Below are 23202 nucleotides of genomic sequence, written 5' to 3'. Positions count from 1 at the left end.
TCTTTTTTCTTTTTTTATTTATTTATTTTATATTTATTTTATTTTATAATTTTTTAATAAGGGGTAATTTGGTAATAAAAAAATAAAATTGGTAAAAAGGACGATTTTAAAACAAACTGAAACTTTGGGGATCATTTTGTAGCAAAAAAAAAGTTGGGGACGAAACAAATTTTCGACCCCTACGTTAGGGACCAAAATTGAACTTAACCCTAAAAATAACTACGATACACCTACGCGCCAAAACAAGGAACCACAATCCCTCCTAACCAAGTTCTTCAAATCTGCGCCAAAACAGATAACCACAACCCACCCAACCTAGTTCTTCGATCGCACGCTACTGCTCCTCACTCCTCAATTTCTTCTCTTCCCCACACAACGCTTTACTCTCCTCTGAACACATTTGATTGCCACACAATTTTTTGTTGTATACTTTATATCTGATCATAGTTATTATAGGCACCTTATATATTGGGTAAAATACACAATTAAATCAAATGGAGGACCAAATTACACAATTCTACCAAATTGAAAAATATTACCGGGATCTCCCAAAAGCACATTCTTATGTAATTCAAATCAGTCTCATTCGAATTAGACAAACCAACACTAATTCGAATTAGTAGTAATGCTTGTAATTCGAATTTGTCCAATTTGAATTATGCTTGCATGTAGTCTTAGGGTAGTTCGAATAAGGGTGATTCGAATTATGCACACTAAGACGTCCCTAGTAATTCGAATGGGTCTGCTTCGAATTAATTTTGGACCATAGTAGATCGAATTAATTTACATCTATTTATATATGATTCAAGCGTATATAAAGAGTACAATAAAGAGTACATTTAATAATATCCATAATGAATTCAATAAAGAGTACATTCAATCATAAATAAAAATAATAATAATAATTATAAATATTTTTTATAAATTATTAAAAATCAAATATTTTTTTAAAATATTTATTAAGATTTAGTATAATTTTGGTAAAATTATAAAGTTTTGAATTTTTAATGACTTGTAGAAAATATTTTTAATTATTATTTTTAATATTTTATAGAAAATATTTATAATTATTATTTTTAGAAAATGTTTGATTTTTAATTAGTTTAGAGTATGATTTTATTTTCTTCTTTTACATCCATGTTCGAATGCAAATTTAAATGCCAATAAAGTAAACAAGAAAATCTTGTTGGTAAATTTGTTCACATGAGTTAACATATATAGCATATTTAACTTTGAATTTTTTGTACGTAAAACGAATGTAGAAAAAGTGTTACGAGTTTAAGTAACAATGATTTAAACATATGTAGCTTAAGATAGTAGTGTTTACTTAACTAGATTATACCCAAATGGTTATTACTAAAGAAACATTGCAATATATGGTAATACGTATTTTGCGGCGGTTTAAACAAAACCGCCGCAAAATGTAAAACAATAACTCACTCGATGGTACATATAGCGGCAGTTTTCGAAAAGACGCCGCTAAATGCAAGCCTGGTTGAAATATAGTGGCGGTTTGAGAAAAACTGTCGCTAAATGTAGTCCTGATTGCAGCCCAACCAATAACCGCCACTATATGTGCCGCAGGTTGCTGTTTTGCGGCAGTTTTATAAAACCGCCGCAAAAGTTCCGCCGCTATCTGCCAGAATTGTTGTAGTGGGTAATCGATATTAAAAACATTGCAATAATGAAATTATTCAACGAGAATGGGAAGGCCAATCGATTCACTTTTGGTTGGACACTTCTCATTTAATCAGGAGGCAGCACGACAAACACTTACAAGATAGGTCATTAGGCATGAGCACCCTATAACATTAGTTGGGGAAGAGGGTTTTTACGAGTTTATAGCTGAGGCTCAATCTTTGTTTAAATTTTATACAAGAAATACATTAAGGCATGATATCATGAAGATGTATGAAGATGAGAAGGTAAAGGTTTTGAAATTGTTGGAACAAATTCAAGCTGCATTATATTTACATTACTTTAGGTTTGCATATGTGCATACTGCTGAAGTTCTTAGTGATGTTTTGGTGAATTCCTTGTATGATTCAAACATAGATAGAAAATTATCAACTTTAACGGCTGATAATTGTAGTATAAATGATATCATGATTAATCTTATACTTGATCAGATTTTACCATCTAACTTTACTAAGAGAGGAGAATTTTTTTTATATGCATTGTTGTACTCACATTATTAATTTGATTGTGAAAGATGGTATGAATGCAATATATATTTCCACTAAAAAAATCAGAGATAGTGTTTCTTTTTGGGTTGCAACACATAAGAGGGAAGAAAAATTTGAAGAAACTTATAGACAATTGAATATTAATTATAGAAGAAGGCTTGCACTTGATTGTAGAACTAGATGGAATTCAACTTACTTAATGCTTACTTCTGCGTTGCATATAAAGAAATGTTTGAGTGTTTAAGATAACATGAATCTCTGTATAAATATGTACAAATATGTACTATCTGATGATGAGTGAAAAATGACAAATGAACTTGTTGAAAAATTGAAGGTCTTTAAAGGTGTGACTGAGCTCTTCTCTGGCACTCAATATCCAACCACAAATTAAAAATTTTTCAAGGTGTGTAAAATGAGATTGACATTAAATGAGTGGATGCTTAATTCTAATCACAAACAAGTATAATTATGCATGTTTTGTTTTTTTTTAACAAGCAAACTCAGCACAATAAAGTAGAGCGACAGCAAAATAAAGTTTCAAACATCAACATCCAACGAAATATAAACAGAAATCTATCCCTAATGTCATCTTCGGCATTGCCATCAACAACAAAAGGGATCCATACTACTCCACTCTCTATAACTGGTCAAAGATTTGTAAAACACCTCTTCTACACCCGCTTCCTTGTTATGAAAGATCCGTCCGTTTCTCTCTAGCCAAACATTCCAAATAACGGCAAAGAAGCATATGATCCACTTGTTGCGCTCTTCTTTTCTGTTAACAACACATGTCTAACTCTCAAAATGTTCTTTCAGTGAACCCAGAACAAATCACAACCTCCCAAAGTTAGATAGCCATTCACACCACACCTGCCAAGTAAACTCAACCAAAAAACAAGTGGTGAATATGTTCAACGTCTTTTTTACACAATACACACACTATCACCGTGACTAATAATTCCTAGCCTATGCAATCTTTCTTTAGTATTTACTCTTTCTATCAAAACAAACCAAATAAATAACTTTATTCATGGCAGAACCAAACCTTTTCATATTGTTCTGGTGAAACTATAGCTGGTGATATCCTCCGAGAGTGTTTCTGACTGCACCACATGCATAAAAGAGTTAGTTGAAAAAATGCCTTCCTTGTCAAACTTCCATGCAACTCTATCTTGTGTATCATATGATAGCTTTACAAGCCTTAAAGTCTCATGTAGTTGATCCACTAATGCCAACTCCTATTGGTATAAATCTCGCCTCCACTGGAAGTTTCAAATTCACTCTAACCTATCCCAAAATTCACAATCCCCTATGATAGATCCTCTTTGGTTTGAAATAGATAAAAGCCTCGAAAAACTCATCTTTAGCAAACCACTTTGTAACTAAACATCTTCCTAGAAGCGAGTCCTCTTTCCATTATCCATCTCCATGGTCAACCCAGCAATTATTTTATCTCTCGCATTACGATCCTTGAATTGCAACTGACAGATATCCTTCCATGGACCCCCTTTACTAGGCAATGTCTGAGATTATAACATTGTATTGGGGTTCAAGTTATAACAAAAGCATACAACCTTATTCCATAATGGACACTCCTATTTTGAAAAACACCACCACCACTTGAAGAGGAGAGTTGCGTTCCTAACCACTGCATCACCAACCCCCCACCTACCCAACTTTTTAGGACCCTGAACTACTGTCCACTTAACCAGTGCCAAACCATTTCTACCTTCCTCCTTGCTCATAGAATTTTTTTTTTGCAACGAAATCAACTTTTCTTCCACTTCCTTCGGCATCTAATACAGGCACAAATAGTACACCTGCAAGCTATTCAACACAGATTTAATAAGGACTAACTTACCCGTTTTATTGAGCACTTTTGCCTTCCATATGCTAAGCTTCTCCTCCACGTTATCAATTATCGGTTTTCAAGTCTTGACCAGCCTTGGGTTCGCTCCTAAAGAAATGCCAAGATATCTGACTGGAAGGTTAGCCTCCTTATATCCCAATAAGTTGCACATGTTGTAAGTCCACTGCTATTTACAATTGATCGATATCAAACTAGATTTATCGAAGTTGATACTTAACCCCGACATCACCTCAAAACATCTTAGCAACCTGGCATAGTTTATGATGGTCTCCTCCTCCGGTGGACAGAATAATATAGTGTCATATGCAAATTGGAGATGTGACAACTCTATATTATCTTTGCCAACCAACAAAGGTGAAATACGTCTGTTTCTGACTGTCTCCCCCACCATATTATGCAGAACATCAACCACAAGAACAAACAAAAATGGAGACAGTAGATTACCTTGTCTCAAACCCCTTTCCATCTTAAAAGGTTTATATGGTGAGCCATTTATCAGAACTGACATAGAAGTTGTACTAACACACTCTTTTAGCCATTTCCTCCACCTCCAACCAAAGCCCATCTTCTGTAATACAATATCCATAAAGCTCCATTTTACCTGATCGTAAGCCTTCTGAAAGTCTAATTTAATGATCGCTGCTTTCTTCTTTTTCATCTTTAATCATTGCACTATTTTGCATGCAATAAGTATCCTATCATGTATTTTTTGACCCTTGACAAATATGCTCTGAGTCTCCCCTACTAGACTTGGCATCACTGATCTCATCTTTCTGACCATCACTTTAGAGATTACTTTATATACACAATCTACTATGCTAATCGGCCGAAGGTCCTTAATCTTCTTGGCTCCAATAAACTTAGGTGCTAGAGTTACCCACGTAATATTCGAATAAGAAGAAAACCTTGATGACTGAAAGAATTTTAACACAGCTGTCGTGAACTTTGCACCAATCTCATCCTAGCACTTTTTAATGAAATTCATGTTATACTCATCACTTACCGGAGCCTTAGATGATTCACAATCTCAAACCGCCTCTCAAACATCGCATTCTCTCCAATGCTACAAACTCTTCTTCATCAATTCGATTTACTAATCCGTCCCTAAATCCCACAACCGGTGATCTCTCCTGATGATACAAATCCTTATCAAACTCTTTGATAGCAATTTTGATCCGAGCTTAATTTCTTATCAACCTTCCATTAATTACCAATGCATCAATTCTATTGTTCCTCCTTTATGCCGACGCCAAGTTATGGAAGCACCTAGTATTTTTATCCATATCATTCGCATGCCTAGATCGCGACATTGGCTTCCAGTGTATTTCTTTCCTCACATACCACCGTTTGCAACAGCTTACTAGAGCCTTTTTTCTAGCCTCTATTGTACCATCATAAACTCCATTGCCAGCCATCTTATCTATCTTCTTGATCTCCTCTTTAAATCACTAAATTTTCTTGTCCACATCACTAAAATTGTCCTTATGCCATCTTCCTAAAGAAAATGTTAGAGCCTTCAGCTTATTTGTGAACTGCACCTCACCAAGATTCCTCTATTCCTCTCTGACCATTCTTAGGAAACCCTCATGTGTAAACCAAGAATCTAAGCTCCGAAAAGGATGTAGTCCACCTCTGAATTTGGAATCCTCAACTATAATTGGGTAGTGATCTGACAAACTTCTCGTCCACCTTTTAATCGAATCTCTGGGAACTCCTCAATCCATTCTACACTCAATAGAACTCTATTAATACGACTACAAGAAGGGCCTCTGAACCATGTAATTTTCGATCATTCAACGGTAAGTCTACTAACTACATATCTTGTATCCAAATCTTAAAATCTTCTGCCGACGCTGTTAACCTGTCCTGTCCTTTCCCCTCTTCAACCTGTATAACCTCATTAAAGTTACCCATGTGACATATCTGAACTTGACATAAACCAGTTATATAGCTCAATTCCTCCTAAATAGTAAGTTTCTCCACTCTAGTATAAGCACCACATACCAAACAAAAAGTACAATTGAACTCTTTTAATAGGACTCCTTCAACACATAACCATCTCTCCTCTTTGTAACAGTTATTCATTTTAAACAGCATGTCATCCCACATTAACAACAGACTCCAGACTTGCCTTCCGAACTTACATACTCCCACCCCACACATCGGTCCCCCAAATACGTACTACATCAAACTTAATCACAACTTGCATCTTAGATTCAACCAAATCTAACATATTTAGTTTTTGCCTCTTTTTTATTTCTTTCACCATACTCAATTTTCTAACACCCGGTAACTCCCTAATATTCTAAAAGCTAAAAATTATTTTAAAATTTTATTACACCCCTTTTTTAAATTTTTGGGTCTGCATCTTCGTACATTTTCTTTTTGCTTTGTCAACCTTCAATTATGCATGATTTGTGTATAACAATAATAATATACGATAGTTTACTTTTAAATGCTAGTTTCTTTTCATATTAATGTTTCTTAACATTAACTTTACGTAATTAATAAAAAATAATTGTCCATTCATACAATAGTAGTATAGTATAATTAATATACTTTAAAATAGGAAAAATAATTATGTATTTACACAATATTATATTATTTAAAATATTTTTATATTTTTAGAATTTCTTTTTTTATCAAAGACAAGATATTTTATTCCAACAGTGAAGGAAATATAAATAGTCCAAATTCAGGACAAAAGCAAAAGGAGCAAATGGGGGTTTCCAAGAAAATCACATAAGTGATAGTTTATTAAACATTAACTTGTTATTAAGAAAAGAAAAAGTGCCAAAAAGTTAGGGTAGTGTGCTTGTTCCATTTTGTCTGAAGGAGTGGAAAAGCTTCAAGGTTGCCTCCAAGGTCTCTTTCGACAACACTTTCTTCTGTTCATACACCCAAAGGTTCCAGCCAACTAATTTTGCCAACAAATAAGAGCTGCGAACCTGAGTTTATTTTCTCTGTCTCTTTGTTACGCCATATTCTCCTTCAACCTCAACCACCATTGATAAAATTGAGTGCATGATTGAGAAGGCAGGAAGCTGAGCAGAGAGCTTTTTTTTTTTTGCGGACTCTTCTTGCATCTGAACAAGTTATCAGACAATGGTTGATTGATTCACAACCATTATAGTAGCGAGAACATTCTGGGTTTGTGGAAGAAAACCTTTCATTGAGATTGATAATCATCGGTAGGGCATTGTGGAATGCCTTCCAGAAAAAAGATGGATTTTATGGGAGATTGCACGTTTCCAAAGGTGAGACTAGAGTTAGAGGTTTCTCATTACGTCCAGGCAATAATCGACTGCAACATGGTAGAAATGGTAAGAAATATTATATTCCGATGCTACATCATATTTGTTTGTCTTGTTAAGGCACCATTATAATTCTTCTTCTCCACTTGTAGGATTAATAGCCAGTATTCTGTTTGCAATTTCAGGGAGAAAAAGCTATGAATCAGGTTCTGATGCCATGTTCGTAGGCTAAGTGTGAGGTCTTTCACCCAAAAGATTTAGTGATTCTGAAGCTGGATAGATTGAGTCCAATTAATGCAAAAAGGAAATGGTGGTGGCAGCCAGGGATCCCCAAAAACTTTGATATCACAGCCAGCGCCTACTTCCAGTTCAAGCCTTTCTCTACAACTCGGCGGCCTTCCAAAATACTATGCCATCCCCAAGAAGGTAAGCTTTCAACTTCTGTTGTTAGTACATTTCTATACCTGAAATATTTTTCCTTTAACATTCTGCTCAATAGAGAATTAGGTTGCGTAGCTAGTCTCTAAAACTGTTTTTCCAATAGCGCTAGGTTCTGAGCACATAGGTCCTTCAAACCAAGTCCCCCCCCCTTTTTTGCTCTAGGTCATCTTATCCCAACTAACCCAGACCATATATCTCTCTGTCCCCTGCTGCCTCCACCAAAACTGAGTGAACATGCTATGAATTTTAGACAAGAGAATATCTAGAAGTCTAAAACAGGACAGTGTATAAATAGGAACAGCTTCGCCAGCCACTATGATGAAAACATGTTTTCCTGCATTAGATAGAACATTGCATTTCCAGCCCAAAAGATTATTTTGTATCCTTTCTTTGATTGAGTTGAAAGTAGATTGAAGGTTGTAGAAGACTTAGAAAAGGGGGGTTGAATCTATGACATTCTTTTACTTTAATGAAATACCCCTTTAATTACAAGCTTTTAATCTGAATCTGTTTGAACTCAACAGCGGAAAATTTATGAGACAATTTCATTTTGTCTCATGAATATCAGAAAATAGAATAGAGAAGGGAAGATAGAAGCTGACACTATCATGTATCTTGGTTCAGTTGCCTTGTGCAATGCAACCTACATCCAATCTCCACCACAACAGTAGTGGAATTTCCAATAAAGTTAAAGTATTACATACACCAATTTCACAAGATTGACACAATTCTTCCACTCTCAAGTTCTAACCTAACTTGACTTGGCTATGCTAATACCTAACTCTTCACTATTTGTGCTTACCCAACTAAGAAAGGGGTACCTTACTGGTACAAGATGCAAGACACAAAACCAACCTAAAAAAATCTGAAATTATTCTAGGCTTTTCACTCAGGTATATCACTCAGCCTTTCTCACTCTGTGGCTTTTTCTTAAGCTCTCTCTTTCAGCCTTTTACCACACAAGAAATTACAGAAAGATATACATTGAAAATGAAATTACAATCTATGAAACATGAAGGAGATTGATGCTTTAACAGCCTCTATTGCTATGCTATGAACCAGATTTGCTTAACTCTGATTTCATTCCTCATTCTGGCAGAATGTTCCTTTGATAGAAAGAACTGTCCAAGTTGATGAACTCTCTCAGAGAAGACATCTCAGAACATGAACTTCAAACTCTGGTTTTCTCTCCTTCGCTTCAGAATAATGAAAAAATTGTCTTTTGTACCTCCTGTATGTTGCTGAGTTGCTCTTTACCAAGTCAACTTCTCGAGCTGTGTGCTAACAACTTAGCCTTTTACTTTCTTCCATTAATCCCCAATTTAGAATTTTGAAACAGATCTCTTTCTCTTGACTGAATGTCTCAGAACAGCAAAGAAAAAAAGTTTTCAATGACAATCCCACATCTAAATCCTTGAGATACTACTTTGTCCCCAAGAAACATTCTTGGCCTTTGATTCACAGTAGTGTGTTTCAGAAATCACTTTCTCAATATATCTCAAAATGAAGTAGCAGAGAGTTAGAGAGGGAGGGAAGAAATTAAGATGTATGCAAAAGGAAATGAATCACCTTTAGCTTCTTACTTAGCTTGATGTGGTTTAATTTGGGTGATTAGACCTCAACTTTTTTGCTTAACCCTTCTCTTTCTTCTTTGGTGAATGACTTAGGAACGAAGCACTTTCTCTCTTCTCCGAGTTCTGTCTGAATTGAAAAATGAACGTTGCTTTGGAGGCAAGCACTTGGAGAGATCAGCTTGAGAGAATTACATTGGACTTAGGTTGGCTTTGATCCAATTGACCCAACTGAATTCCTTGCTTTGTTTTCTTTGGGCTTCCTTTGTTTAGACAGCCTACCAGTAGATTCATTTTGTTCCATATTGGGCTGCTGCTATGTTTGCTAATTATGGCCTGCATCACTTAATCAGAAATAATCAAAACTAATTGGGTGATTAACCCACTAAAAATAATATTTGTCATCATCAGTTTAATTTAGTTAATTTTTTAACTCAACAATCTCCTCCTTGATGATAAACATAATTAAAATATTAATAAAAAAGAATTGAATTTGAATAAAGTTAAGGAACTTCTCTTTGATTTTGTGTTGCTCCCCCTTTCCTTTAAAAGGGTTGCTCTCCCTAGATTTGTACTCTTCTCTTCCTTCCTGTTTATTACTCTTATAGAGAACACAATAAAGTACAACACACAATTCAACTTGACTAAGGGATTTTACACAACCATCAACAAAAATCCAGCCCAAACTTTGACAAATTACATCAGTAATTTTAACAAATATCCATTTCAAAAAATTACTCAAAATTGAACAAAACAGAGCATTAAGACTAACAAAGTCATGACCAAGCAACAAATCTTATAAGGTGAGGTCAAATATGATGATCACAACCTGATCATAGCATCATCAAGCTTTTAAGTTCAATTCACAAAAAAATGTCACAGCAGCAAATATTCATGACAATAGCATATTCAATTCACATTCAAATTTGCCTACTATTCAATTAACCCACTACTCCCCCTTTTGTCATCAAGGATGGAACAACACTCAAAGTGGCACCTTAAATCTTGCACAAAAAGTGTTAATGCAAAGTCCAAACATGTAATTAACTAAAAATAAATGCAGCAGTGCTTAAACAGTTTACAGTCATCCGAAACAAAATATAGAAAAGTTCAAAAGAAACAACAACAGTTTTATGAGATAAAATTAAATAGAAGGTAGCAGTAACATGAGATAATTCTAGACATCTGAACTATCCTCCTCAGAATCAGCTTCTTCTTCAGCATCAGTAGCAGCATTTTCATCCTCTTGGAGATTATTAATGAACTTCATGAAAACAGCCACTCGATCTCTTAATTTTCAGAGGAAGTTCTCATGCTTGCTTGCTAACTTCCTATGTTCTTTGCTCATAGCAATCATATGGTATGACTAGGAGACAAATTCTTGTATCACATCCTTAACAACCCCAAATAGAACAGATTTTTGTCCAGTTGAGACTGCGGTACCCTCGGTGAAAGGTGGAGGAGAATCCTCAGGAACGGATTCATCATCATCATCATCTAGAACCACCCTTTTAGAGTGAGTGGGTCCCTTTTTCTGCTGTTTTACTGAACCACCTCCTTTTAGATATGAGTGTCTATTTTCATAATCCTCATTTGACAAGTCAACACCAAAATGCTTAAAAATGCAAGTTAAGAATATGCCATAAGGAAGGGCTTTATCTTTCTCACTTCTAACAGAATCAAACATATATATTACCATTAAATAAGCAAAAGAGATTTCTGTTTTTGTGAGAATAGCATACAAAACAAGAATGTCAGTGTAAGATACCCTTTGGTATGAACCATTCTGAGGAAGGATAATATGATTTACTATACGGTGCAGCTGAGCACGATTATAACCCAGGGCCTTGTGAGTGGGTGTGATGCCATCAATCAGAGAAACGTGTTCACATACATAAGCCAGAGCATCACTGAAAGAGATATCAACTCCTTTGTCCCATTTACCCGAAGCATAGGCACACGCCCCAACATTAGTGTATTTCAAGGAATCACTGATAGTTTCATTGTTTAGCACAATGTCTCAGCCCTTGACATAAGAATGAATATTGTCCTCATGTTACGTCATATTGGCATAAAACTCTCTGACTAACAGTGGATAAATAGGCTTTTTAATTTTAAAAAGGTGATGTCAGTCTAGAAATTTCAAATTTTCAACAAAAGGAAAACCTTTCTTTTTCAGAGAGGGTAAATCAGCAAGAAAAGTGGGACACAGGGTACGGTACTAAATAACTCCTTCAAAAAAAACCATTATTCATAGCAGACCTAAATTTGTGAGGGTTATAGTTTGAGTGAGAGGTCATGAAGTGTGATTTTTGTGCAAAGGGATCAATGTCTAGTTCCCTAACAGATTTAAGAGGGATACGTGGTTTACCTCTTTGAGGATGATTGGGAACAGACCTTGTATTAGATTGAGTTGGCTCAGTGGCTTGTTTGGCTGCAGCAAGGCATTTCCCTTTCGAGGTGCTTGGCTTCGATGGACCGCTGTGAGGAGCGTTGGGAGTTGAGGTTGGCTTGGAGGAAGATGGAATCCTTGAGAGATTCTTGGTGTGAGCCATAGGATATGTGCGAGGAGGAGATGTAGGAGGAGAAGGAGAAGGTGTAAAGGTTCGGTCTTGTGAACAAGTGGAGGATTTTGATTTTGCTGGAAGTTTGAGAACTTTTTCACGAGAAGGCTTTTAAAGAACAGTTTTCTTCCTCATTTAGTTGGTTTTTGATTTTGAACAAAGAGAAGCAGTAAAGATAGTGGGAAGAAACCGAAGGGTTGAAAGAAGGAGTTATGAAGGGAGAAGATGGAGTGTTGGTAACCGCACCATGAAAAAAATTTTCTTGAAACATCCAACTGCATCATCTATGATTTGACCTTGAAAGGACTTAACATCACAAAGAAAAAGTGATTTGATTTTATTGAAAATTAAAACAGAAAGTAATTTTAAATTTGAAAACTATGGACTAAAGGACAAAATGAATAAAATAAAATAAAACACATGGATAATGTAACACTCATTTTCGGCCCAGAGGTGGTTGAGTTTAAGGAAACACATTGGACCACTCAGAATTTGAATTTTTTAAGGTTGGCCCAGATGATTCAGCATGTACAATAAGGCCCAGAGAGCAAAGTTCAGAGAGATGGTTCTTCATATACCCAGAATTGTCTCATCCCAACCTATGAGACAAAAATTTCAACGAACATATCAGCAATTTTCAAACAATGAATCATGACTTAAAATACCTAGACTAGTCCTAAGCATGCAAAATCTGTCTTTAGCGAGTGGTTTAGTGAAAATATCAGCTAATTGCTCTTCTGATTTAACAAATTGAATGCTAATATCCCCTTTTTGAACATGTTCTCTTATTGAGTGAAATCTCACTTCAATATGTTTAGTTCTGGAGTGCAAAACTGGATTCTTTGAAATATTAATGGCACTCATGTTATCACACAACAAAGGAATATTATCAGCATTTAATTTATAATCAGTAAGCTGTGTTTTTAACCACATAAGTTGAGAACAACAAGAAGAAGCAGCTATATACTCAGCCTCTGCAGTGGATAAAGCCACTGTGGACTGCTTCTTACTTGACCAGACATTTAGAGACTTTCTAATGAAACAACATATGCCTGATGTGCTCCTTCTATTAACTCTATCACCAGCAAAATCCACATCACAATAACCAACTGCAGAAAAATCATCAGTCTTAGGATACTATAAACCAAAATTGGATGTGCCATGAACATATCTAATGATCCTCTTTACTGCTGAAAGATGTGACTCTTTTGATTTTGATTGGAATCTAGAACACATTCCAACACTTTGCATAATATTAGGTCTAGATGAAGTTAAGTACATAAGAGAGCCAATCATTCCTCTATACATAGTCTCATCTACATCTTTCTCAGTTTCTCCCTTTTCTAATTTTGAATTAGGGTGCATGGGAGTTCCCATGGATTTGTCATTTTTCATACCAAATTTCTTAACTAGTTCCTTGGCATACTTCTCTTGATGAATAAAAATACGATTTTCAGTTTGCTTAATTTGAAGTCCAAGGAAAAAATTAAGTTCACCCATCATGCTCATGTCAAATTCACTTGTCATGAGTTTTTCCAAATTCAGTACAAAGGGATTCATTGGCTGATCCAAAAATAATATCATCAACATAGATTTAGATTAGAATGAAAGAATCATTATAATTCTTGATAAATAGAGTAGTGTCTGTGGTGCCTCTTTAAAAACTATTTTTCAAAAAAAAAAGAGTTAAGTCTCTCATACCAAGCTCTAGGAGCTTGTCTTAAACTATAGAGAGCTTTAGATAGTTTGAAAACATGGTTAGAAAATTCCTTATTTTCAAAACTAGGTGGCTATGCCACATACACTTCTCTATCTATCACACTATTCAAGAATGCACATTTCACATTCATTTGATATAATTTGAAACCACAATAAGCAGTATAAGCTAACAGAAGTCTTATAGCTTCCATTCAGGCAACAAGGGCAAATGATTCATTAAAGTCTATTTCCTCTTCTTGGTCACATCCTTGTACCACCAATCTTGCTTTATTTCTAGCAATGCTTCCATCTTCACCAAGCTTGTTCCGAAATATCCACTTAGTGCCGGTCACTTTCTTTCCACTAGGCTTTGGAACTAATGTCCACACTTGATTCTTTTCAAACTCATGAAGCTCATTCTCTATTGCCTTTACCCAAGAAGGGTCATCAAGGGCTTCCTTGACATTTTGAGGCTCCATTTAAGAGAAAAAAGCAATGCTTGTTTCTTCATTTGCTTTTCTAGTGGAGGAACGAGTTTTGACACCTTGTGATATATCCCCAATGACAAACTTCTAGGAATAGTTCTTCAAGAATCTCCATTCACGAGGTCTTGTGGACTTAAAAGCAGATTCGGTCACTGAGGGATTTAAGGAGCTGGTGGTTTCAGTATTTTCTCCAGATTCATGAGACAAAACAGAATTGTCTCGTGTTGGATTTTCAGTAGCTGCAGGTTCTGATTCAGTTTGTTCAGAATTTTCACTTTCATGATTTTGGGCTTTTTCATCATCCTTTTGAGCCTGATTTCCTACATCACAATCTTCCAGAATACTTTGAACCAAGTTAGTATCACAAAGTGTAACATGTATGGACTCCTCAATTATTCTAGCATCTTGATGATAAACTCTATAAGCTTTACTAGTTGTGGAATATCCTACAAATAAACACTCATATGCCTTTGGATCAAATTTTCCCAAATTATCTTTGTTATTTAGAACAAAACATTTGCATCCAAAGATATGCAAGTAATTTAAATTAGGTGGGTGACCTTTCCAAAGTTCAGAAGGTGTTTTCTTCAAAAATTTTCTTATGATAGTTCTATTCAAAATGTGGCAAGCTGTGTTAACCACTTCAGCCCAAAGGAATTTTGGAACATTACTCTCACAAAGCATGGCTCTTGTACTTCTATTTCTTCTTTTCACGACACCATTTTGTTGTGGTATCCTTGGACAAGAGAAGTTATGAGATATTCCAAATTTCTCACAAAAGGATTCAAATAATTGGTTTTCAAATTCAGTTCCATGATCACTTCTTATAGAAGAGATCTTTAAATCCTTTTCATTTTGAACTTTCTTGCTAAAAATTTCAAAGGCCAAAAAGATTTCATTTTGTGTGCAAGAAATAAAACCCAACCAAACCTAGAGTAGTCATCCACAATTACTAAACCATAATGCTTATCACCTAAGCTTTGAGTTCTTGTTGTACCAAATAAATCAATATGTAGCAATTCAAGTGGTCTTTTAGTAGAGATGTCTTCCTTTGATTTAAATGAACTCTTTGTTTGTTTTCCCATATGGCAAGCATCACAAGTGATGTCTTTGTCAAAATTTATTAAAGGAAGACCTCTTACTAATCCTTTCTTGACAAGTTTGTTTATTTGAAACATACTTGCATGACCCAATCTCTTGTGCCATAGCCACTTTTCAGATTCTTTAGAATAAAAACAAGCTACATTTTGATCCTTTAGTTCATCAAGGATAACTCCATACACATTATTACAATGCTTAGCAATAAACAACACTTCATTAGTCTTTTCATTTATAACACAGCATTCCAATCTTTTAAAAATCACTAAATAACCCAAATCACACAATTGACTTATACTCAAAAGATTATGCCTGAAGCCATTTACCAAAAAGACATCATCAATGAAAGTAGAGTGATCATTACCTACTTTTCCAACAGCCACAATTTTACCTTTTCCATCATCTCCAAAGGTCACAAAACCTCCATCATACTTGTTGAGTTTGATGAAGAAGGTTGACCTTCCAGTCATGTGCCTTGAGCATCCACTATCCAAGTACCACATATCCTTTTTGTTCTTGGATGCTAGGCAACTCTGCATTAAAACTTCAAGTAACCTTAGGTATCCAAATTAATTTGGATCCTTTGAAGTTAATCCACCTTGGTTGTCCAAGTGCATTGAAATCACAGACAACATTGTAAATTTGGCTTCCTACTATTCTTTTTTTAATGAAGCATTGTGAGTATGAGTGATCAAATTTCTTACAATTAAAACAATGATTTCTTGATGCTTGTTGCTAAAATTGACGTGAGTTATGATGTTGGAAATGATTAAAGGACTGAGATTTTCTGGTTTTTGGAAGAGGTGCATTTCTTTTGACAAAATACCTTTTGTTGTGATTATTCCTTTTTGCAAAAGCATTCAAACCAGAATCTTTGAACACATTTGGGCCTTTTGAAGAAGAGGTTCTATTGTTAAAAGATGGATTTTTGAAAATAACCTCATTGGTTAAAATATAGCCTAGACCCGATTTGTTTGATACAGGTTCAGTTCTTGAAGATGATTCAGTTTCCTCAAAATAAGAGTTTTCAAAATCTTCTTCATAGGTAGGAATAAATCCCAAACCAGATTTGCTGATAGTAGGTTTTGTTTTTGAAGAAGAGGCTATGAATTTTGTGGAGGAGTTATCAAAAACTGCATCATCCTTTATCACATATCCTAAACCAGATTTTTCAAACAATGGTCTTTGATTTGCAAGTAATTTGTCCAAGTTGCTAGAACTTTGAGCAAATTTTGCTAAATCACCATTCAATTTTTTAATCATTTCATTTAATCTTTCATTTTTAGCAATAAGCTCTTGAGAAGGGTCCACAATGTGCTTTCCTTCACCTTTTCTTTCAAAAACTCATTTTCAGCTTTCAACATTTTTTTTTCAGATTTACATTTAGTATATTTTTCCAACAGTTTTGCAGAATTTAGTGTGAGATCATCAATTATAACATGTAAATCATCTATGGACAAGTCATAATAATTTACCTCATCAAGTTGATCATCACCAGCCATGAAGCAGATTTTATCTTCACTTTCGGAGTTTTCTTCCTCATCCAAATCATTCTCAAGATCTTCCCAAGATGCTATGAGCACTCTCTTCTTTTCTTTCTTCCATTTGTCCTCCTTATTGAGTTTTAGACAGTTGTACTTGAGATGTCCAGCTTCCTTACAGTGGTGACAAGTTACCTTGCTCATGTTCTTTTTGTACTCCTTTGAGCTTAACCATTTGTACTTGTCTCTGTTCCTCATTATCATTCTGAGTCTCCTAGCAAAAAACACAAGTTCATCATTTGAAAAACCATCACTAGACTCACTCTCTTTTAATTCTATTTTTGACTTAAGGGCAATTCCCTTTTTCTTTGAGTTCGGCTTTGTGTGTGTGGCTTCATAGGCAAGGAATTTTCCTCTCAGCTCATCATAGGTTATGGGACTTAGATTATTACTCTCGGCTAGGACAGTGGCTGTTGTTTTCCATTTCTTTGTGAGGCTTCTAAGGAGTTTTCTCACTAGGGTTTGTTCTGAGTAGGTTGTACCCATAGCATCGAGGTTGTTGATTATGATTGAGAATCTCTCAAACATTTCATTAATACTTTCTCCATCCTTCATGTTAAACATTGATGATTGGAAAATTGACGGTTTAGAATTCACAATTAAAATCTCGTCGAAGTATAGTTTCTAAACCAACAATAATCCTTTCATATAAAAATTTGTTTGTCACTAGTGCAAACCCCTAAAATCTATAAACCGAAGTATTTAAACCTCGGATCGTTCTCCCTAGGAGTTGCAATAAAGTGTCTTGTTATTGGTTATAAGGTATGTTTTGGGGTTTTTGAGATAATAGGCAAGAAATATAAATGGCAAGGAAGTAAACTAATAGCTACAAAGGTCTTGGCAAGGTTTGGTGGTCAAGGATCTCTATCCTAATCACTAACCACAACATGAGAATTGGCAAGGATCAATCCCACTAAGTCATCCCCTAACTAATAGTAGAGGAAAGTCAAGTGAGTTATATCAATCCAAGTCCATAAGTCCTAGTTCTCCACCAAATCAATTAGTGAGATCTAGAGTTAATGGCTCCCAATCGTTAATCACTTGGACATTAGTAACTCAAGAGTTCCTAAGTTACATTCCCAAGCCAAGAGCACTAAAATCTACTCTAACATCCTTCCAAGTATTTCATCAAATACTTGGAAGGCACAAAAGAAAAGCATAGTAAAATTGCAAGAAATGTAAATCTACACTACTCAAATGCAAAGAATTAAACAACAACAATTCAATTGAACAATAAAGGAACATGAATCATAAATTGCATTAAAGAGAAATACAAGAAACAAAAGTGCATGAACATAAAAGTAGAGAATTACAAGAATTAAATGCAAAACTAGAGAGAAGAAAGGTAGAAGAAGAAGAATTACAAAAGGAAAAATAAATCAAAGCATGAAATTAACCTAGATCTAAGAATTCCTAATCTAGATCTAACCTACTCCTAATTCTAGAGAGAAGAGAGAACTTCTCTCTCTAGAAACTAACTAAAGCATGATAAAACTAAAATAAAACTCCCTAATTGACTAGATGCCTCATCCCTCTTCAATCCTTGGGTTAAATAGCATCAGAAATGAGTTGGATTGGGCCCACAAGGCTTCTAAAATCGCTGGCCACAAGTTGCATTAAGTGAATCATGTGTAACCATCGGCACGTACGCGTATAGTGCACGTGCGCACCTCTAAACGCAATGCAACTATGGCAAATCTTATATCATTTCGAAGCCCTAGATGTTAGCTTTCCAACGCAACTAGAACCGCATCATTTGGACCTCTGTAGCTCAAGTTATGGTTGATTAAGTGCAAAGAGGTTGGCTTGATAGCTTTTGCGATTCCTTCATTTCTTCATGAGTTCTCCATTTTTACATGCTTTTCCTTCATTCCCTTGATCCAATCTTTGCCTCCTAAATCTGAAATCACTTAACAAACATATCAAGGCATCTAATGGAATCAAGGTGAATTAAATTTAGCTATTTTAAGTCCTAAAAGTATGTTTTCACTCTTAAGCACAATTAAAGGAGAAGTTATAAAACCATGCTATTTCATTGGATAAATGTGGGAGAATGTGATAAAATCCTCTAAATTCAACACAAGATAAACCCTCCAAATGGGGTTTATCAACCTCCCCACACTTAAACCAAGTATGTCTTCATGCTTGAACCAGGAATGAAGCAAGGGGTATGAATATTTATTCAATGCAAATAACCTAAATGCATCTATCTATATGAATGCAACTAAATGCAAAATGATTCTACCTACTTGGTTAAAAATAAATCAATCCTCCAAGAGCATGTATAAATGGGTAGGGCTAAGGTCATATAATGATTCATAAATCTTACCAATTCAAGTATAAAAATGAAGTTCAAGTAGACTTGCAAGAAGAAAGCTCATGAAAGTTGGGAACAAGGAATTGAGCATCGAACCCTCACCGGAAGTGTTTGCACTCTAGTCGCTCAAGTGTGTAGGGTCGATTCTCTCAATTCTCCCCTAATCATGCTTTCCAAGATTTGTTTTTCATCTAACATTCAACATTTATTTCATGCATGCATACAACTATCATGAGGACTTTTCATAGGTTGTAATGGGGCTAGGGTCAAGGTAAGGATACATATTTGGTCAAGTGGGCTTGAAATTTGAATCTTTGATCACCTTAAACTTCCCACCTAACCTATATAGCAACCTATACAATTCTAAACAAACCTACCTACCCATTCTTCACTTTTTCACATACTCATGCAATTTTTTTTCTTTGATCACAACACATATACATTGATTATTATTGAGCTTCACTTGGGGCATTTTGTCCCCTTTTTATTGCTTTTCTTTTCTTTTTCTTTCTATTTTTTTCTTTTTCTTTTGATAACTACATGTATTTTTTCTTTTTTTTCTTTTTATTTTCTCATTTTTTATCTTTTTGCAATAAAGTATATACAAAAGTATCAATGCATATGGTTTTACATTTAATTAACACATGAGCATGTACCCAATTTCCAATATTTATAACAAAATACAAACTACCCTTTTATTCAACCAATGTCCCAAGGTTCCCACACTTGAATGATACACACACACTAGCCTAAGCTAATCAAAGATCCAAATAAGGACATTTATTATTTTCCGCTTCAAGGCTTGAAGTGTGCTAAATTAAGAACAAGTAGGTTAAGCGTAGGCTCAAAGTTGGCTAACAAAGGAAGATAAAAGGTAGGGCTATTTGTATTGGTGTCAATATGTTTGGCCCTATAGGACTTTGGCCCTACTTTATAGGGCCAGAAGAATAAAAAGCCCTTTAACTAATAGGGTCAAATTTTTAAAAAGCCCTCAGGGCCAAAAGCCCTCATGGGCCAAAAGCCCTAGGGCCAACCCATGGGTTATCTAATTCTCTTTTTTTTTTTTACATTCTCTATTTCAACAACACACATAAAACTTATTAGGAATGGAAAAGCAAGAGAAGCTGAAACATAGGCCGAAAAAAAGTATCATCCCACCAGCAGACACAAGTATCAAGTCAATTAATTAAATTAGCCTCCTAGGACTAATCTATAACATATAGTCAAATCTCCTTTTCATCCAAAGATTTTGATAATCTGCTCAATCATACAGGAAGCTGAATAGAAAATGTTAACGAAATCTATGGTCATAGGGAAACTCATGGCAGAGAACTTCTAACTATATTATTATACTAAAACTACTAAGTTGTGCTATAAATTTTTATTGCAGTACCCACTTATGTAACCCTCACTTACTTGAGATGGTTGAGTCCAAATAGTTACCCTCCCATGAAAATTAGCTATCAATAATGCACGGAGATAAGAAGTAGGGGACCACTCAATAAACTGTACAGAATCATGAGGAGAATCTGCGGAATGTATATAGTGTAACTGATCAAATTCTCATAGACATATAGATGAAAATATAGAAAGAAAATAAAGCAGTTCAATTGAAAGGAAGTAATGAAATTAAAATACCTACTAGGACATCGAATACTGCATTCAGTAGGCCTCTCTGGGATCACAATATGTATAGGGATCCAAAGTGGTGGGATTTGCAGTTGAGCTATGAAAACAAAAAACCAGAAAAAGCAAGAGACATTACAGAAGATTATCAGTTATCCAAACTAATAGACATGTTGGCAATAGAACATTTAGTACATAATCAAAGATAAGGTGAGAAACACAGGCACTGGATAACAAGTGTACACTAACCTGGGAATTCTAGCATATGTTTCAGAGGCACAAGCTATAGCATTCAGTTTTCCACACCAGGAAACTGCACTGCGAAAAAGACACGCAATCAATAAGTTCTTTCACATACAGTTTTGAAATAAACACAACTAAATTCGCTCTACACAAGGTCCTTAGGAGATCAAAAGTATAATCTTAGTTTCACACCAACAAAATCATAGACTGCAAAATCAGTCTACAGTCTACACTACATAAGCATCAAATCACAAAGTTCTTATAATTTAAAATCAAAAGATGTCATAATAGAAAACCTCGGAATTCTTTAACAATATAACTTTGTGATCAGCTGCCCTTTTATTTTTTTGTTAAAAAGATAAAGTTATTTCTTAAATTTAGACCAAGAAGCCTTTAATTAAATAAATGAATATAGAATCTTAAAGAAAGTCACATATGGAATAAGTGGTGGAAAATAGACAAAAGACAAGTGAAAAAGAAATCAGACATCTGATCCAATAAGTTGAAGAAGATGGTGGTACATGTCATCCTGTAACAGAATACCAGACACCATGGTTTTTATCTAAAATCAGCAATACAACAATGTTCACTTTTTCTTCCTTTATCTCTAAGTATCTTTTCCAAGAGTATGTATAAGAAACAAGGAAAACAGTTGCTACTGTTATACATAATATGTCTCCAAACTAGTAATATAAGAATTGTAAAATTGTAACTTGTAAGTAAAATAGTAAAAATAAATTATTATGCCATTACCATTCTCATGAAACTCATCCAAATATGAAGATAATTAATCAAAATCAGCATAGAAAGAAAATATGGAATAGACAGAAGCTAAATAATCCAACAGTTAATCATGCTAAGCAACAATACCAAAATCACATTAAACAAGTTTAAAAGCAGAACAATTGCTTATGTAGGAATCAAATAGCAGATTATTGAAAAATGGTAACTAAAACTCAACTTTGATTCTCAATTCCATAATCTCCTTTTGGGAAAAAATTGAAAACAAGTTCATAGTTCACAGTCCACAATTCATAGTCCAACCATTTTGAAATCACCCACCTCAGTTTATTAACAACAGTCAACAGAATTAAAATGGGTGATGCAATTGCAAACAAACAAAGAAAAAACTCAGAGCGGGACAGAAAACAAAGAAACCCACCTCTGATTCCGCGTGAGGGAGGAGAAATAGCCACGGATTTCACAGGTAGAACGCAGATCCTTTCACAGTTTCACCATTTCAAGGCAAATCCTTTCACAGTTTCACTCTTTCAATGCAAGTAGTTCTCAGCCTAAAATCTCAGGTCAAGGTCTCAGGGAGGAGAAGATTAGATTTGGGGCTTGTAGGGCTTATAGGGCCAGCCCTGTTTTGCTTTTTTGTTGGGAGGGCTTAATTAGGGTTGGGCTTACAAAATATCATTTTATAAATTTTAGGGCTGTGGGCTAGAATTTTTTGGAGGGTTGAGGGTTGGCCCTAAGGTTTGGGCTAAATTGACACTTCTAGCTATTTGGGAAAGTGAGCTAGATGAAATGATGGCCTCAATCATATAAGTGCATGAATACACAAAATAATGGACATAAAGAATCAAACAAATCAAAGATTACAATCATAAAAAGAGAACAATTGCACACAAGAAGAAAAATAAGTGGTTATAAGATGTAACCACACCATTAGGCTCAAATCTCACAAGCTTGTGTTCTTAGCTCAAAAACCATGTTCTAAAATATATTCTTTCAAGCAAGTTCAACAAAAAAAATTTTCAAATTGGTAGGTTGGCCTAAAACAGTTTCTTGGAAAAGAAATCATCACTCTAACCAAGTAGTCCTAATAAGAAAGAAGTGGTAAAAATATGTACAAATTCTAACTAACATGCAACCTAACATGCAATGCAACAACTAACTAACACTGGTGTTGAAAAAGGAAATTGTTACCCATGGAGATCGGTCGGATGACCTCCCCACACTTGAAGATTGCACTGTCCTCGGCGCATGCAACAAAGAGCAAGGTGGACGGGGTGCTACAATTGATGAGCTTCTTCAAAGGGTTGTGCGGATGACTTGTTTATCGCCCCCATTTAGAAACTTTTCCGTTTCCTCTTTTGGTGGCCAACCTAAAAGGAGCGAAAAAGAAAGAAAATTAAGCCTACAACAAAGATAGCAAAGCAAGTAAAACATAGGCGGGGGCTAATGCCAAATAAGAGTAAGGTTCCCACAACATGGTAGCTACAACATGTGAGTGAGAAAAATAATGTAAGCTAAGACATATCATTAAGCTTGATGCAAGAGTAAAGTCAAAGCATGAAGAGCA

The 23202-nt window shown here is 35.1% G+C and overlaps 1 long non-coding RNA gene across 1 annotated transcript; it reads right to left on the bottom strand.

Moving 5' to 3' along the window:
* Positions 20686 to 22284, bottom strand: LOC110269500. Its single transcript, XR_002358321.1, has 3 exons — positions 22057 to 22284; positions 20901 to 20969; positions 20686 to 20751 (listed from the first exon to the last, which is right to left on the bottom strand). It is a non-coding gene; the product is annotated as an uncharacterized LOC110269500 (long non-coding RNA).

The sequence above is a fragment of the Arachis ipaensis genome, chromosome B01 (assembly GCF_000816755.2).
Source record: "Arachis ipaensis cultivar K30076 chromosome B01, Araip1.1, whole genome shotgun sequence".
NCBI lineage: Eukaryota > Viridiplantae > Streptophyta > Magnoliopsida > Fabales > Fabaceae > Arachis > Arachis ipaensis.
Note: the sequence above shows the minus strand (reverse complement) of the source record. Positions and strands in the feature narration are given on the sequence as shown.